General features: G+C 25.9%; 1 protein-coding gene and 1 long non-coding RNA gene across 5 annotated transcripts in view; both read right to left on the bottom strand.

Moving 5' to 3' along the window:
- Positions 1-12,888, bottom strand: part of LOC142235782 (sodium-coupled monocarboxylate transporter 2) — a 406,987-nt gene that overhangs the window by 384,838 nt on the left and 9,261 nt on the right. The gene's annotated exons all lie outside the window — the stretch shown is intronic.
- On the bottom strand, positions 1,762-2,301 carry LOC142219579 (uncharacterized). The gene is made up of 2 exons (XR_012717641.1): positions 2,012-2,301; positions 1,762-1,949 (listed from the first exon to the last, which is right to left on the bottom strand). It is a non-coding gene; the product is annotated as an uncharacterized LOC142219579 (long non-coding RNA).

The following is a 12,888-nucleotide window of genomic DNA, read 5'->3' on the forward strand; positions in this document are numbered from 1 at the left end:
TTTTTTCAAAATATTATTTCTATAAAAAATTTTCTAAAATTTTTATTTCTGTGGAATTTTTTCTCAAAATTTTATTTCTATAGAATTTATTGTCAAAATTTTATTTCTATAGAAAAATTTCTCATAAAAATTTGTTTATAGAAACTTTTTCCAAAATTTTATTTTTATAGAGATTTAACAAAAAAGGTTACTAATTTGGGTAGAATTCTACCAACTGTGGCAACCGGGGTGGTAATACAAATTTATATTCTAAGTTATATACGTTGCATATTCATGTTTTAAGATAATAAAGTACTTAGAACCATTTTTGTTTTGTAAAATTTTTTAAATTTAACGCAAAATATAGTAGGGAAAATTGTTCGGGAATGTATGGGAAAGTACGGAACTTTTTTTGTCCTTGTAGGGTAAACCGAACATTTTCCCTGGCAACATTGACTATGAGCTATAGTCAGATTGTCACAAAGCACCCATAAACATGTACCCCTTAATTTGCTTAAATATGCAACTGCGGTTTATCTCCCATACCTATATCAATGTTACCCCACAAATGCTTATGATTACCAATTCAGTTAGACTGGTTTAGGGTATGATATAGTCGGCCCGCCCGACTTTCTACTTTACTTACTTGTTTTTATAGAAATTTTGTTAAAATTTTATTTTCAATTGAATTCCAACATTTATGTAATCAATTAGGCCCTCTTCGACCATACATTGATAGCTTTGAATAAAACTACAGCAAAACTAAAGTATTGAGATTTTTTTTATAAAAAAAAATTGTCAAATTTCATTTCTATAGAAAATTTAATCAAATTTTTATTTTTATAGAAAATTTTGTCAAATTTTTATTTTTATAGAAAATTTTGTCAAAATTCTATTTCTATAGAAAATTTGGTCACAATTTTATTTCTATAGACAATTTTGTCAAAATTGTATTTCCATAGAAAATTTTGTCAAAATTTTATTTTTATAACAAATTTTGTCAAAATTTTATTTTTTTTTAGAAAATTTTGTCAAAATTTTATTTTTATAGAAAATTTTATCACAATTTTCTTCTTATAGCAAATTTTTGTAAAAATTTAATTTATATAGAAAATTTTGTCAAAATTTTATTTTTATTGAAAATTTTGTCAAAATTTTGGTTCTGTAGAAAATTGTGTCAACATTGTATTTATACCCTGCGCCACACTGTGGAAAAGTGTATTATAAGTTAGTGCATATGTTTGCTCCACCCAGAAGGAGACGACATATACACATGGTGTCTTTGGCAAAAATGCTCAGGGTGGGCTCCTGAGTCGATATAGCCATGTCCGTCTGTCTGTGAATACATTTTTGTGATCAAAGTCTAGGTCGCAGTTTAAGTCCAATCGACTTCAAATTTGGCACAAGTATTTGTTTTGCCTCAGAATAGATCCCTATTGATTTTGGAAGAAATCGGTTCAGATTTAGATATGGACTAATACGGTCTCAGAAGCCAGAGTTTTCCCCAATTTGGTTGAAATTTTGCACTAGGAGTACAATTAGTAGTGTACACAGAGAATACAGATTGGTTGTGACAATCGAATTTATTGCCAACCTCCTTTTGGCAGTTGTGACACCCAACAAATTCGGTCGACTCAATCGAATGATGGGAAACCCAACTAATACAATATATGGAGTTGGTTGTGTCAGACGATGAAATTGGTCGTTGCTCCCTTCTTCATTTGGTTGTATCTCTCAACTTTAAAGCACCATGACCGAATTGAATAACAAAATCCCACAAAATACTGCATTTTATATATATATATTTATTAGATGATAGGAAGGTACATATAATTAAATACAATATATTAATACATTATAAAAAATGTTCACCCTTAAAATTTGGGCAATCGACAGATAATGGAGCTAAATCTTTGGTACTCTTAGCATAAGAGTACTTATAGATGGTGTCCGAACTATCTATAGCCCGTCTAAAACACACAATAAATTAAGTAAAGAAATTAGTGTGGAGTTTTAAAAACGACATACGAACCTATCCACGATGATCACTTTCTTGGGGTTTCATACATTTAAGGCAGATGTAGAGATCGATTTTTTCAGAGCCGCCTTGTTAAACACAATGAAATTATACCATATTGAGGATGCGCACCGTAGCATTTAGTACCCTGAAGCTATTTGTTTGCAATATAGCCAATATTGCTGTGTATTATTTTAGTTTCACAGCCAATATAGTGTACTAAGGCCAGTTTCGCACGGCGCGAGTTGTTCACGACAATATTTTATAGGCAGTCCACGGATGAGGCAGATAAACTTCGAAACGAATAAGAAATATTTCGTTTTCAGTTGTTGTGTAGAAACTTCTATTGAAAACTGTCATCTACAATCGAATTACTTGGGTTGCGGTAACACATGCCGATGGCACGGTATCTTAAAACTTCCTAACACCGTCTTCTAAGTTACAAGGTAGTCCATACGTAGTATATATTAAACTAAAAAAGGCCGATTAAATACGTATATAATTAAGTTTAAAGTTTCTATAGAAATAAAATTTTGACGACATTTTCTATAGAAGTAAAATTTGGAAAAAAATTTTCTATAGAAAAAAATTTGGAAAAAATTTTCTATAGGAATAAAATTTTGACAAAATTTTCTCTAGAAATAAAATTTTGACAAAATTTTCTATAGAAATAAAATTTTTAGAAAATTTTCAATACAAATACAATTTTTACAAAATTTTCTATAGAAATAAAATTTTCACAATATTTTCTATAGAAATAACATTTTGACAACGTTTTCCATAAAAATAAAATTTTAAACTTAATTACATATAAATACGTATATAATTAAGTTTAAAGTTTCTATAGAAATAAAATTTTGACAAAATAAAATTTTGACGACATTTTCTATAGAAGTAAAATTTGGAAAAAATTTTCTATAGAAAAAATTTGGAAAAAAATTTCTATAGGAATAAAATTTTGACAAAATTTTCTATAGAAAATGGGGATCGGCTATATATAACTATAGACGGATATGGACCAATTTTGGCATGGATATTAGCGGCCTTATACTAACACCACGTTGCAAATTTCAACCGGATCGGATGAATTTTGCTCCTCCAAGAGGCTCCGGATATCAAATCTGGGGAACCGTTTATATGGGGGCTATATATAATTATGGACCGATATGGACCAATTCTTGCGTGTTTGTTAGAGACCACATTCTAACACCATGTTCAAAATTTCAACCGGATCGGATGAATTGTGCTCCTCCAAGAGGCTCCGGAGGACAAATCTGGGAATCGATTTTTATGGGGGCTATATATAATTATGGACCGATGTGGACCAATTTTTGCACGGTCATTAGAGACCATATACTAACACCATGTACCAAATTTCAGCCGGATCGGATGAAATTTGGTTCTCTTAGAGGCTCCGCAAGCCAAATCGGGGGACCGGTTTATATGGGGGCTATATGTAATTACGGACCGATATGGACTAATTTTTGCGTGGCTATTAGAGACCATATACTAACACCATGTACCAAATTTCAGCCGGATCGGAAGAAATTTGCTTCTCTTAGAGCAATCGGCACAAGTAGTTGTTATCGAAACTCGGCACAAGTAGTTGTTATCGATGTAGGTCGGATGGTATTGAAAATGGGCCATATCGGTCCACTTTTACGTATAGCCCCCATATAAAGGGACCCTCAGATTTGGCTTGTGGAGCGTCTAACAGAAGCATATTTCTATCAACCATGCAAAAATTGGTCCACATCGGTCCATAATTATATATAGCCCCAATATAAACCGATCTCCAGATTTGGCTTGCGGAGCCTAAAAGAGAAGCAAATTTCATCCGATCCGGCTGAAATTTGATACATAGTGTTGGTATATAGTCTCTAACAACCATGAAAAAATTGGTTCACATCAATCCATAATTATATATAGCCCCCACATAAACCGATCCCCAGATTTGGCTTGTGGAGCCTCTAAGAGAAGCATATTTCATCCGATCCGGCTGAAATTTGGTACATGGTATTGGTATATGGTCTCTAACAACCGTGCAAAAATTGGTCCATATCGGTCCATAATTATATATAGCCCCCATATAAACCGATCCCCAGATTTGGCTTGCGGAGCCTCTAAGAGAAGCATATTTCATTCGATCCGGCTGAAATTTGGTACATGGTATTGGTATATGGTCTCTAACAACCGTGCCAGAATTGGTCCATATCGGTCCATAATTATATATAGCCCCCATATAAAACATTCTCCAGATTTGACCTCCGGAACCTCTTGGAGGAGCAAAATTCATCCGATCCGGTTCAAATTAGGCACTTGGTGTTAGTATATGGTCGCTAACAACCATACCAAAATTGGTCCAATCACACAAAAATTGGTCTATATCGGTTCATAATCATGGTTGCCACTAGAGCCAAAAATAATCTACCAAAATTTTATTTCTATAGAAAATTTTGTTAAAATTTTATTTCTGTAGAAAATTTTGTCAAAATTTTATGTCTACTTTGTCAAACTGAATTATATACGTATTGGATCGATCTTTTTTGATTTAATATATACCACGTATGGACTTACATACAATTTAGAAGATGGTGTTAGGAGGTTTTAAGATACCTTGCCATCGGCAAGCGTTACCGCAACTTAAGTAATTCGATTGTGGATGGCAGTGTTTAGATGAAGTTTCTACGCAATCCATGATGGAGGGTACATAAGCTTCGGCCGTATATACTTGTTTTTTTTTTTTTTTTTAATTTTTATAATCTTCCACTAATAAATATATTTTTATAAGCACCAACTATTGCATTTAAAAGAAAACTAGTGGTCATTATTTTCTTTTTTTCTTGGGTGATATTTATTTGGCTAGTAACCAAACCAAGCGTGAACTAGCGCCAAAGAAAATACAGTCATCATTTATGATAGAGACCATAATCAAAAGAATAGGAATTTTCCGTATACTACCAAGATTCTTCTCAATTTATTCTTCTATTGCATTTGACAAAATCTTTGATTATTGTGTCTCATACACTTACATTTGGGATGCTCCCCTCTGCCAAAAATGTGCCAAGATGTTCTCTTTCACTTTGTATGATTTTCACAAAGAGATGACAAAAAAAAAACAAACAAACAGTCAAACACCAACTATGCAATAATTCTTTGTTTACATTTTGCAACACTTCAGTGTCAAGAATAAATAGCAAACGCCAACAGAGAGAGAGAGACACATTAACATTGAACTTGACTTTTCATTTTCATTTACAATGTCTCGTTAGTTTATTTTTAACAACTCTCCCATACTCTCTTGCTCTAAGTCTCCTGATTTCTCTTATTCTCAGTTTGTATTGCAAATGTATATGGATTTATATGAAATCACAGGAGATTTATTTATTTTCGTAAAACACACATTAGAGGATTATAAGAGGAAATAATTATGAATTTCAGCATTTAATTGTTTTTATTTGAATTTGATAATGCAATATTTTGTCATTGGCAGTTATTAGTTTTGGCGTTAGGTGCTATGATTATTATAATTGTTCTCTCTGGTTGTTGTTGTTTTTATTGCTGTTGCTGCTGTTTGCATGCAATTTTAATTACCAACAAGTGTTTAATTTGTTGTAATAAATAACACTTTGTTGTGCTATATATTTTTGTAGAAATTTTATTTTATAAAAAAAAAACAACAAAAATACAAAACACTCTTGTATTTTGTTGGCGGAAATGCTGACTGGCAAATTATTTGATATTCATTGAAGGCAACCTGTGATGAGTACCCGCATCCATTTGGGGCCAATTTGGGATTTTTGTTTTCAAACTAGATAATCGGCAAATTATTTTTATTAAATGTTGGAATTTTTTTATTTGTCACCATTGTCATTATTTGAAAGCATTTTGAATATCTCCGATAATAAACTCTATTGTTTTATATGTCATAATAGTTGAATTTTGAGAATTCCCAGCAATAATTAATGTAATGACACTATTGATATCACTATAATAATTATAGATTACAATGGTTTTAATTTTTTTGTTTGTATTTTTTTCGGCAAGATCGTCGAATATATCTTTCAATTGTTCTATAATAAAACTTATATAATATTCTCTGCGTGAGCAATTGTAAAAATTCAATTAAATGAAATACAATGTGTCACAAATAATTGAAAGCTTCTTGGTAGTTGATAAGTACACTCAAAAAAATTTAACCAGTTCCAAAGATTTTGTATTTATTTAAATTTTTATGGTATTGATTGCGGAACAAAGAAGTAAGTTGATCTAAGGATACATTTGATATGCTATTCACTTTTAAATTTAGGATTTTTGTACCTAATACTAAGACACAAACCTTAGTTTTTTCATTTTTATAAACAACACCATAGAATGGTGTTGGGAGCATGGTTGTCACAGTTGGTAGAATTCTACAAAATATTTTGGTACATTTTGTAAAATATTTCTGTCTAACTAAGGTGTATTTTATAAATTTTCTGCAACAAGAAAAAACTTTCTATAGATATAAAATTTTGTATAGCAATACAATTTTGAGAAAATTTTCTATAGAAATAAAATTTTGACAAATTTTCTATAGAAATAAAATTTTGACAAAGTTTTCTATAGAAATAAAATTTTGGCAAAATTTTCTATAGAAATAAAATTTTGGCAAAATTTTCTATAGAAATAAAATTTTGACAAAATTTTCTATAGAAATAAATTTTTGACAAAATTTTCGATAGATATAACATTTTCACAATGTTTTATAAAGAAATACAAATTTGACAAAATATTCTATAGAAACAAAATTTTGACAGAATATTCTATAGAAATAAAATTTTGACAAAATTTACTATAGAAATAAAATTTTGACAAAATTTTCTATAAAAATAGAATTTTGACAAATTTTTCTATAGAAATTAGGTTTTGACAAATTTTTCTATAGAAATTAAATTTTGACAAAATTCTCTATATAAATAAAATATTGACAAAATTTTTTATAGCAATAAAATGTTGACAAAATTTTCCATAGAAATAAAATTTTGACAAAATTTCTTATAGAAATAAAATTTTGACAAAATTTTCTATAAAAATAAAATGTTGACAAAATATTCTATAGAAATTAAATTTTTACAAAATTTTCTATAGAAATACAATTTTGAGAAAATTTTCCATAGAAACAAAATTTTGAGAACATTTCCTATTGAAATAACATTTTGAGAACATTTCCTATAGAAATAAAATTTTGAAAAAATTTTCAATAGAAATAGAATTTTGAGAAAATTTTCTATAGAAATAAAATTTTGACAAAGTTTTCTATAGAAATAAACTTTTGATAAAAATTTCACAATCTTTTCTAAAGAAATACAAATTTGACAAAATTTTCTATAGAAATAAAATTTTGAAAAAGTTTTCTATAGAAATAAAATCTTGGCAAAGTTTCTATAGAAATAAACTTTTGACAAAATGTTCTATAGATATAACATTTTCACAATCTTTTCTAAAGAAATACAAATTTAACAAAATTTTCTATAGAAATTAAATTTTGACAAAATTTTTATATAGAAATAAAATTTTGACAAAATTTTCTATAGAAATAAAATTTTGAAAAAATTTTCTATAGAAATAAAATTTTGACAAAATTTTTTATAGAAATAACATTTTGACAAAATTTTTTATAGAAATAAACTATTGACAAAATTTTCTATAGAAATAAAATTTTCACAAAATTTTTTATAGCAATAAAATTTTGACAAAATTTTCTAAAGAAATAAAATTTCTATAGAAATTAAATTTTTACAAAATTTTCTAAAGAAATAAAATTTTGAGAAAATTTTCAATAGAAATAGAATTTTTAAAAATTTCAAAGTTTTCTATAGAGATAAACTTTTGATAAAATTTTCTATAGAAATAAAATTAAAAAAAAAAAATTCTATAGAAATTACATTTTTACAAAATTTTCTATAGAAATACTATTTTGAGAAAATTTTCTAAAGAAATCAAATATTAAGAACATTTCCTATAGAAATAACATTTTGAGAAAATTTTCAACAGAAATAGAATTTTGAGAAAATTTTCTATAGAAATAAAATTTCGACAAAGTTTTCTATAGAAATAAAATTTTGACAAAATTTTCTGTAGAAATTTTCTATAGAAATGTTGAGAAAATTTTCTAAGGAGATATAATTTTGGCAAAATGTTCTATAGAAATAAAATTTAGCGAAAATTTTCTATAGAAATAAAATTTTGACAAAATCTTCTATAGAAATAAAATTTTGAAAAAAAAAATCTATAGAAATAAAATTTTGACAAAATTTGCTTTAAAAATAAAATGTTGAGAAAATTTTCTAAGGAAATAAAACTTTGGCAAAATGTTCTATAGAAATCACATTTTGACAACATTTTCTATAGAAATAAAATTTTGAAAAATTTTTCTATAGAAATAAAATTTTGAAAAAATTTTCTTTAAACATAAAATTTTGACAAAATTTTCTATAGAAATAAAATTTTGACAGAATTTTCTGTAGAAATAAAATTTTGACAATAAAATTTTTACGAAATTTTTTATAGGAATATAATTTTTACGAAATTTTTTATGGGAATAACATTTTGACAAAAATTTTTATTGAAATAAAATTGTCACAAAATTTTCTATAGAAATAAAATTTTGACAAAATTTTTTATAGCAATAAAATGTTGACAAAATTTTCCATAGAAATAAAATTTTGACAAAATTTTTTATAGAAATAAAGTTTCCTATAAAAATAAAATTTTGACAAAATTTTCTATAGAAATTAAATTTTGACAAAGTTTTTTATAGAAATAAAATTTGTACAAAATTTTTTATAGTAACAAAATTTTGACAAAATTGTTTATAGCAATAAAATTTTGACAAAATTTTCCATAGAAATAAAATTTTGAAAAAAATTTCTATAGAAATAAAATTCTGACAAAATATTCTGTAGAAGTAAAATTTTGAAAAAATGTCTATAGATATAAAATTTTGACAAAGTATTCTTTAAAAATAAAATTTTGACAAAATCTTCTATAGAAAAAAAAATATGCACTAACTTATAATACCCTCTTCCACAGTGTGGCGCAGGGTATAAAAATTCTATAGAAATAAAATTTTGACAAAATTTTCTTTAAAAATAAAATTTTGAAAAAATTTTCTTTAAAAATAAAATTTTGAGAAAATTTTCTATAGAAATTTTTTATAGAAATGTTGAGAAAATTTCTAAGGAAATACAATTTTGGCAAAATGTTCTATAGAAATAGAATTTTGAGAAAATTTTCTATAGAAGTAAAATTTTGACAAAATTTTCTATAGAAATAAAATGTTGACAAAATTTTCTATAGAAATCAAATGTTGACAAAATTTTCTATAGAAATAAAATTTTGACAAAATTTTCTATAGAAATAAAATTTTGGCAAAATGTTCTATAGAAATAAAATTTAGAGAAAATTTTTTATAGAAATAAAATTTTGACAAAATCTTCTATAGAAATAAAATTTTGAAAAAAAAAAATTCTATAGAAATAAAATTTTGACAAAATTTTCTTTAAAAATAAAATTTTGAAAAAATTTTCTATTGAAATTTTCTATAGAAATGTTGAGCAAATGTTCTAAGGAAATAAAATTTTGGGAAAATGTTCTATAGAAATAAAATTTTGACAAAATTTTCAATAGAAATAAAATTTTGACAAAATTTTCTATAGAAATAAAATTTTGACAAAATTTTCTATAGAAATAAAATTTTGAGAAAATGTTTTATAGAAATAAAATTTAGAGAAAAATTTCTATAGAAATAAAATTTTGAGCAAATTTTCAGTAGAAATTACTTTTTGACAAAATTGTCTCTAGCAATAAAATTTTCTAAGGAAATAAAATTTTGGCAAAATGTTCTATAGAAATCACATTTTGAAAACATTTTCTATAGAAATAAAATTTTGACAAAATTTTCTATAGAAATAAAATTTTGGAAAAATTTTCTTTAAAAATAACATTTTGACAAAGTTTTCTATAGAAATAAAATTTTGATAAAATTTTCTATAGAAATAAAATTTTTACGAAATTTTTTATAGGAATACATTTTTGACATAATTTTTTATAGAAATAAAATTTTGACAAAATTTTCTATAGAAATAAAATTTTGACAGAATTTTCTATAGAAATAAAATTTTGACAAAATTTTCTATAGAAATAAAATTTTTACGAAATTTTCTATAGAAATAAAATTTTGACAGAATTTTTTTATTGGAATAAAATTTTGACAAAATTTTTTATAGCAATAAAATGTTGACAAAATTTTCCATAGAAATAAAATTTTGACAAAATTTTTTATAGAAATAAAGTTTTCTATAAAAATAAAATTTTGACAAAATTTTCTATAGAAATTAAATTTTGAGAAAGTTTTCTATAGAAATTAAATTTTGACAAAGTTTTTTATAGAAATAAATTTTTTACAAAATTTTTTATAGAAGCAAAATTTTGACAAAATTTTCCATAGAAATAAAATTTTGAAAAAAAATTTCTATAGAAATAAAATTCTGACAAAATATTCTATAGAAGTAAAATTTTGAAAAAATGTCTATAGAAATAAAATTTTGACAAAATATTCTCTAAAAATAAAATTTTGACAAAATCTTCTATAGAAAAATAAATATGCACTAACTTATAATACCCTGTTCCACAGTGTGGCGCAGGGTATAAAAATTCTATAGAAATAAAATTTTGACAAAATTTTCTTTAAAAATAAAATTTTGAGAAAATTTTCTATAGAAATTGTTTATAGAAATGTTGAGAAAATTTCTAAGGAAATACAATTTTGGCAAAATTTCCTATAGAAATAAAATTTTGAGAAAATTTTCTAAGGAAATAAAATTTGTGCAAAATGTTTTATAGAAATAAAATTTAGAGAAAATTTTCTATAGAAATAAAATTTTGAGCAAATTTTCAGTAGAAATTACTTTTTGACAAAATTGTCTCTAGCAATAAAATTTTAACAACATTTTCTGTAGGAATATAATTTATATTATATATTTAAGATTCAGGCATGTCAATCTCCTAAAAGTGACAAATTCAAATTCGCATTTAAGTATTAATAATGCCATTTTTTAACTACAAAAGAGTCTTCAAAATAAAATCATGAAAAACCTTTCCTAGAATTTTTGAGATTTATTATCAATAACCAATAGTCTTTACTTTATTGGCATTTCCTTTTATATAGAGATACCCATTTTAATGTCAAAGGACGAAACGAACCTTCAATGAAAACTTTATCAAATTTCGGTAAAGTAAAAAAATCTTTATACCAGAAAAATCTATTTTCTATGGATTGCAAACATGTCATTTTTAAATTAGCTTTACTGCAAAGACATAAGATTTTAACGGTGGCACACAAACTTTAAGAATTGGTGTCCTAAATTTAATAAAAAAAAATATTTAAAGCAAAAATTTGGTGGTTTCTTTTAATTACATTCATTAAGAAAATTGTCCTAAAAATTAATTGGAAATTATCTTTCATATTAGATTGGTTGATATTGCTTTTTAACCTTCACAAAATTGTATAAGAATCATATTTATGACAATACCTTCAAGCCATTGACAATGGTGGAATATTTTTTAATTCTAAATTAATTGGTTTTATTTTGTGGTTTGAAAAGGGAAAAACAAATATTGTTATTAAAAATGTTTTCTTTTTTATTAGATAAATAAAACGGCTTTATCTAAAAAACATTCAAATTTATATTTTACTGAAAAAAACAAAAACGATTATATTCTGAATTAAATATTCCAAATTAAAACGTTTGTAATTATTTCTCGACTTATTAAAAATATTCCAAGTGGTTTATAGCTATTTATACCAGTGTTCGCTGGAAAGTATCTGATGAAATATATCTTTATATATTATATTTTATATGCTTTCTAGTTTATTATTACTTTAGTATGTGGTTCAGAACTTGACTTGAATTCAATTTGGAACAATGCTGTTGTTCAACTTTCTGTTTAAGTTCGCCCGCGCCGAATATTAAATACCCACTACTATGAATTAAATATAATTCTTGAATTTGAAAACGTTTCGTCATAGCAGGTTACTTGAAAATATTTACAAGTTTTAGGTGGATTTAATGACAGATACTCTGCCAAGCAAAACTATATAATCAAAACATGGACCTTCAAATCCGGTGATCGGTCTATATAGGGTTATATCAAAACACGGAATGATATACACCATCTTCGGCCCAATTGTTTATGAATCCAAAATAACTCTAGATTTCCAGTTTCAGGTAAATGGGATAAAAATTACAATGTCCACAAGCCTATGAAGTCAAATCGGCAGATTGGGCTTTGTGGGAGCTGTACCGAAACGTGCCTGATACACTCAATATTTTATACCGCTAGATTTGCAATTACTTGTAAATCGATTACAAAATAGCGGTATCCAGAAATCCATGAAGTCAAACATAGCCATAGATACACGCCATCTTCGGTGTACTTGTTTATGGACCCAAAAACATCTATATTTCCAAATTCAGACAAATAGGCGGGTTGGTTAATGTGGGAGCTTTATCAAAATCTTTTTCTCGGTTTTAAATCCCCGGACTTTATTTCCAAAACGGGAGACGGTATTTTTTTTTTTTTTTTGAAACAAATAAGCGGCATAACCAGTTCAACCGGTTTTCTTAAAAACACATAATTTTGAAAGGAAAATATTATTTTCTCGTTACAAAAAATCAAAGAAAAACAAGTAAGAAAAGTCTAAATTCGGGCGTGGCCGACTATATTTTACCCTGCACCACTTTGTAGTTCCACATTTTCGATACCATATCAAATCCGTTAAATGTGTTGGGTGCTATATATACATGTTTTCTACCAAATATATACATTTAAATCTGACTCGATCTTAA

This window comes from Haematobia irritans, chromosome 1 (assembly GCF_050003625.1).
Source record: "Haematobia irritans isolate KBUSLIRL chromosome 1, ASM5000362v1, whole genome shotgun sequence".
NCBI classification, from domain to species: domain Eukaryota; kingdom Metazoa; phylum Arthropoda; class Insecta; order Diptera; family Muscidae; genus Haematobia; species Haematobia irritans.